The sequence below is a fragment of the Mesocricetus auratus genome, unplaced genomic scaffold, assembly GCF_017639785.1.
Source record: "Mesocricetus auratus isolate SY011 unplaced genomic scaffold, BCM_Maur_2.0 Super-Scaffold_100004, whole genome shotgun sequence".
Classification (NCBI taxonomy): domain Eukaryota; kingdom Metazoa; phylum Chordata; class Mammalia; order Rodentia; family Cricetidae; genus Mesocricetus; species Mesocricetus auratus.
Window position 1 is genome coordinate 56,783,354 of NW_024429189.1, and position 6,941 is coordinate 56,790,294.

A 6,941-nucleotide genomic window follows, 5' to 3' on the forward strand; every position below is an offset into this window, starting at 1 on the left:
CGACATTCCAAGGTCTGGTTAGTCAAACTGATGACATAAGTGAATATACCAGACTTCAGTTTTAATTTTAAAACAGAAAATGAAGATTCTAGAGTGTGAAAGAACTTTCTCTTTTCACATATTTGGCAGATGATATTAAAGCATGTTTAATATAAGGGAGCAGAGCATTGTGCACATTGAGGGACAACTTGCATGTCCACACATTATAAACCCTACTCAAAGAGGGATCAGGCTCATTGTTTCATGTACTACTATTCTATTAACACACCACAGGAGATCATTATCTTCGGAGGAATTCCTTGCTGAGACTAGATATAGTGGGGAAGGACCTTGATTCTATCTCAAAATGATGTGCTAGACTTTGTTGACTCCCCATGGGAAGTCTTACTTTCTGAGGAGTGGATGGTAGGGGGAGGTAGGGGGAAGTAGCGAGGATTAGAAGGAAGGGAGGGGACCTTGTGTTGGTGGTGCACGCCTTTAATCCCAGCACTCTGGAGGCAGAGGCAGGCGGGTCTCTGTGAGTTCGAGGCCGGGCTGGACCGACAGCCTCCAAAACAATACAGAGAAACCCTGTCTCGTAAAACCAAGAAAAAAAAAAAAAAAGGAAGGGAGGGAGTGGGAACTGAGATTAGTATGTAAAATGAGAAAAGATTTTTTGAAAACAAATGTTAAAAAAGAAATGAAGCACTTCAAAAGAAATTATGGAAGATTTTAAATATCAAAACATAGAGTTAAGAAGAGAGAGATCTACATACAAACAAAGGACTACATGCAATAGCGTTTGCTATGAGAGTTATCCCTCCTAGCGAAGACCCAACTTTCCACAAATCCCTAACGATTTAACATCCCTTTTCCTTTGGGCCTGTTTGTGTACAAGATTAATCCTTGCACTCCAAAAGCAGAACTGGGCAGATCACTGAGAGTTTGAAGCCAGTTGAGTCGACATAGCCAGCGTGAAATGCTGTGTGAAAAATAAATTCTATCTTCACATATTAAATTTGATAAAATAATATAATGTTTCCAATTATGCTCCTCTTTCTGTGTATTTCTAGTTCATGTAATCGCAGTGTCACTAAGAAACCTATGTACCCCTGGAATATTTTTCAGCATATTTCTACTCTCAATTTCAAGACTAATTTTTAAATTGGTATTCTAATATCTAAATCCCTTCATTAATTACTTAGATTTTTAAAAATATAGAGTTCAATGTACTTTAATTTTCTTTTTATATTTCTTAAAGCTTTCTTTTGTTGCAAAATATTTGCAAAAATTAAAAAAGTCCCACTCAATAATAAACCAGACCCCAAATCAATACAATCCATGAATTATAAAAAGTATATAACTATATTTGTATTATACTTTTTAGTTCTAATTCTGTCATGGACTATTTGTTTTTTTACATAAAATATATTCAATATGGAAAGTAGAAATTTTATTAAAAGGGCTGGAGATATGGCTCAGAAGTTAAGAGCATTGACTGCTGTTCTAGGGGTCCTGAGTTCAATTCCCAGCAACCACATGGTGGCTCACAACCACCTAATATTCAATCTGGTGCCCTCTTCTGGCATGTAGGCAGAACACTGTATATGTAAAAAATAAATAAATCTTTAAAAAAAAAGAAATTTTATTAAAAATCTTCAGAATATCATTTCTGAATGGCATTTCAAAATTACTTGCTCACTGATACTGACTAAATTTATATGATAATCTCATTGCATAGCAAAAGTGTGATCTCACAAAAGGATTTCTCATATATAGTGTTAATGCATCCTCTACAGAATATTGTCATGTATTTTTATATACATGTAATCATGAAGAGCTTTTGTGTTCTTTACATTAAGCTTGCTAAGTATAATTATTTGATTTGTTTACATATATTTACTAAGTGTGGGTAGGTGTTTAATGTTTGAGAACATGTAGGAAATGTCGGTACCAAAACACATGAGTAAAAAGCTTCAAGGAGGCATTGAATATCCTTTTCTATCACTCTCTACCGTATGTCCTTGAGGAAAGGTCTGTGACTGAGTCTTGACCTAGCTGTGTTCAAAATTCGTTATCCAGTTCATCTCTGGGACCTGCCTGGTTCTGATTCAGGAAACATGGGTAAAAGATGATCTACCATACCTTGCTTCACACATCATTACTAAGGATCTAAACAAAGGTTGTTAGAATTAAACAAGTATTTTTATCCATTGAGTCATCTCCTCAGTCTTTTAAATAAAATGTTTTAAAATTCATCAGAAAACACTACTAGCCTCTATCAGAAAGCACTACTAGCCTCCTCCACATTTTCCTGATGGCATTTATCATTTCCTTATTCCTGAAAGTATATACCATTGGATTGAGCGATGGTGTCAGGACATCTGTAAATACAAACACATTTTTCTCAAAAGGGAATGCAGATGTAGGTCGTGCATATATTAATATACAAGGAACAAAGAAAAACACTACAACAGTAATATGGGATCCACAGGTGGACAGAGCCTTGCGTCAGCCTTCAGAGCTGTGCCCTCTCAGAGAGAACAAAATGACACCATAAGAAACAAGCAAAAAAGAGAATATAATGATGCAGATAGATCCACTGTTGGCAAACACCAAAATGACAAAAATATGTGTGTCAGTGCAGGCAAGCTTCAGCAATGGGAACAAGTCACAAATGAAGTGATCAGTGACATTGGATCCACAGAAAGGCAATTGCAAAGTGAATGCCATTTGTATAATAGAATGTAAGAATCCTCCAGCCCAGGCCACACCCACCAGAATGCCACAGAGCTTCCTGTTCATGATGAAGGAGTAGTATAAGGGCTTGCAAATGGCCACATAGCGGTCATAGGCCATGGCTGCCAGAATGATGACTTCCACTGCAGCAAAAAAGTGTGAAGCAAAGACCTGTGTCATGCAACATTCAAAGGAGATGGTCTTCCTCTCATAAACCAAATCTGCAATCATCTTTGGTGTGACAACAGAAGAGACACATGCATCCAGGAAGGATAGGAATGCCAAGAAGAAATACATAGGGGAGCCCAGCAGGGCAGGACTGTAGACAATGGTCACCACGATCATCATGTTACCCACAAGAGTTGCAAGATAGACCAATGAAAACATAACAAATGATATTTTCTCAATTTGGGGGTTCTGTGAAAGCCCTAGGAGTATGAATTCATTGACAAAGCTCTGGTTATGCATGGTTCTCCAGAGGACTTTTAAAGAAAAATATATAAACTCTGCAATTATAAGAAAAATATAATGCAAATTTACAATAAAACATCAACAATACTGTAAATCTTTATGGATCATTTTCTTGATTGATTTTACTACCATTCAGAACAAAATACTACAAGGATTTTTTGAAACATATCATTAAAATCACATGGAATTCAGATATAAATAATTGAATAATTTAAAACAGTCACATTTGTTAGTATTTGGGATAAAACCATTTGTGATAGAGAAATCTATATTTGAATTTTCAGTTTTTATAAATATCTAAATGTTTCTTGTAGTAAAATATCGGAAGTCATATGGAAATCATACCTTAGCAATAATCCAAAGACTCCATTTTATCAATCATGTCTGCCTTCTGCATTGAAGGAGCTAGTGCTGAGTCATCTACAGTGATGAATTGGAGCTCCATCTACCTATAGAAATAAAATGTACTTTGAAAACCATGACAATACTTTCAATTTTATTTCAATGTATAAATTATATTAGAATTTGAATCAAGTAATCTGTTCTTCATAACAGAAAGTTCTCTACAAGAAAGTAATGGTCATTAACATGATGCTAATACAGAAATTGTTAAAAATTATTGTAAATTTACCCCTTTTCTAGAGCTAATAAAAATGCTGTTGCCATAGTCAGTAAATGGAGTCAAAAAATGAGACTGGACAGACTTTAAGCTCCTAGTCAAAATATGTGACAAGTGTAAAACTTTTGGATAAACTTTTAAGTTCAAAGAAACAAGATGTTTATATTTGGATTTTAAGAGCCTCTATGTCCACCATTCATGATCTCTTCTGATAATCAGCAATGTATAGAGTGAGGTTTTTTTAAACAGTGAAAATTTCAAAGTGTATAGTCTTGGTATAGTCTTGGTCTTGGTATAGTCTCCCTCTGTGTATAAATATAATCCTACAAATATACGGTTTGGCATCAATATAAATCTAGTATAAAACATGTACATAAACAGATTACTTACTCATCTCCAGTGACAGTAAGGAGAATCAAATTAGACAATGTAAAAATTTTACTCATGCTACTGCCCTCATAATGTTAGGAGGAATCCATTCACTTGTAAACCCAGCTTCTTCATGTGGATCATCTAGACAAATATTCCTGCTCTTGAACTCAATTTCCTTAGGAAGTCATAACTTTAAAATGTTTTTCTTCTCCTGAATATAACAGAAATGTTTTATCAGATATATTTTTGTGAATATTTGTATGGATACACTTGCATAGATATAAATATTTACATATATGATAACACATATTTGTCACTAAATACTAATTAATTTATACAGAAAAGAAAAGTATGGTGATTTTAATGACTTGTGTTTACAAAGAACACATACAATTGCAATAATAGAAGAAAAAGAGGAAGAAAGATAGGAAGAAGAAATATGCATAAGTATACTTTGAATCAACAGTGTCATGATGTTCATAGGATGGTTCTTCCCTAGTGTGTATAATATAAACTCTGCTTCCAATCATAATCTCTATTAAAAGAAAAGCACAACTAAAATACCCACACTACATAATCATTGTGTTACTGATTTAGACAGTAATCTTTCAAAGTAGAGTAAGATGTTCATCATATGAATTACTAGTTATCATTTTGTTCTAAACCAGAATGAACACATGGAAATAAAAGAAAAACGGCTCCAGATTATTATAGTATTTTGTCATATCTACACCTTCACTTTTTTTTTTATAGGATGGGTCTGGTTAATTGATGTTTATAATAACAAGTCTAGGGTCATTCAAAGTTCTTTTGTGAAAATCAAAACAAAATAATAATGTTAGAAGAAATATAAGAAGAGATGCTGTATTAAGGAAAAAGTGAATTCAAGCAATGATATAGATCAGGGACAATTATATCTAAGTCTTCCTTTACCATAACAAAAGCTGCTAAGTGTTTGTCTTCATATTTATTCAAAATGTAAAGTACTAAGTTTTATAACCTATGGTAGTTTACAAAAGTGTGCATTGTTTCTTTTTTCCCTTAATACATGTTCTTATTTAAATTAGAAACATGAATGCTTCACATGTCAATTCCAGCTCCCTCTCACCCCTCCTCCCTTGTCCCTCTACCATCCTCCCTAACCCCCTACCCCATCCCCACATCATTCCCCAGGAAGAGTGGCCCTCTTGGGGGGATCTCCAAAGTCTGTCATTTCATCCAGGGCAGGACCTAGGCCCTTCCCCATGTGTCCAGGCTGAGAGAGCATCCTTCTATTTGGAATGGGCTCCCAAAGATCATTCATACACCATAGTAAACACTGATCTACTACCCAAGGCCCAAGTGATTTCTGTGTCCTCCTCACTGAGACTACATTCATGGAGTCTGGATCAGTCCCCTGTTGGCCTCTCAGCCATAAGTCTTTGATTCAAGAGCTCCCCCTTTTCCGGTCAGCTGTCTTTGTGGGTTTCACCATCATGGTCTTGATCCCTTTGCTCATCACTCCTCCATCACTGTCACAATGTTTCAGGAGTTCAGTTCAGTGTTTAGCTGTGGGTATCTGTCTCAACTTCCATCAGTCACTGGATGAAGGTTATAGGATGGCATATAGGGTAGTTATCAACCCTATCATCAAGGAGGGGCATTTAATGTAGTCTCTCCACTATTGCTTAGTTTGCCAGTTGGTGTTATCCTTGTAGATCTCTGGAGATCTCACTAGTGTCAGTTCTCTCCTCTGATCAGATTAGAAACATCAGGGGAGGGGAGAAGGAACCCGGAAAAAGAGAGGGGAGAAGAAGGCATGGGGAGCAGGAAGGTTGAGTCGAGATAAGAATAGACAGCAGGATAAGAGATACCATAATAGATGGAGTGCATTGTTTTTTAATCAGTGGTGAAATGTTAAAGCTCTTGTTCTCACTCACAGACACTCATGTTTTAACAGCCTTCTTCTATAAAAGACAAACACACAAAAAAGCAGCAAAACTGAGTAGAAGCTTCCAAAAGTAACAAAGGCCAACACTAACTTAAAAATGAAGTAAATATTAGTTTATTCTTTATAAGTAGCACAGTTCTTGATTGAATTGTCATTGTCATTGTCATTCTCCAGAAACCAATTTTCTAAATATTCAGTTACAAAATCACCATGGTTTATTATTGGGAATTATGATTTTATACCATACGGAACATAATAAGCCTAAACAGAAGCTTTATCCTAAATTATTTCTATAAAATAAGAGACTAATCGTTGAAAATTGAGCTAAATATACACACCCAAAAAGTCTCTTATTTAGTTAAGAGATTTAAGTTTATTTCTTATTAAAGTACTGAGGTAATGTCAACTAAATCTCAATAAGTAATAACCTGAAACCTTCTGTTCCACTCATTTGTGTTAAACCTAAATGAAATTAAATACAATGTTAAGTAAAATCTAAATGTTGTTTTTACTCAGTTGTGGGAGGACGTAGGAGGAATGGGAAGCTGATCAATTAAACACACACACACATGCACACACACACACACACACACACACACACACATTATACACATGAAGTTCTCATAAAATGGACATAGACTGTGATTATAAAAGTTAACAAAACAGCTTTATGTGTAAATAGTTATGTGACTGAACAGAATACCAGAGCTCAGGCTTTATGGTTCATGAAGATAAATGGATTTGACGAGGTTTGTTGCGACCGGCCTTTATACAAGGTCACCAGTCTCCACTTCAGGGTCATGGTATTGTGCTCCTGTGCTACCATACCCA

The 6,941-nt window shown here is 35.4% G+C and overlaps 1 pseudogene; it reads right to left on the minus strand.

The window, feature by feature from the left end:
- Window positions 1-2,250: 2,250 nt before the first annotated feature.
- LOC101832505 lies at window positions 2,251-3,210 on the minus strand (annotated as a pseudogene).
- Window positions 3,211-6,941: the final 3,731 nt, after the last annotated feature.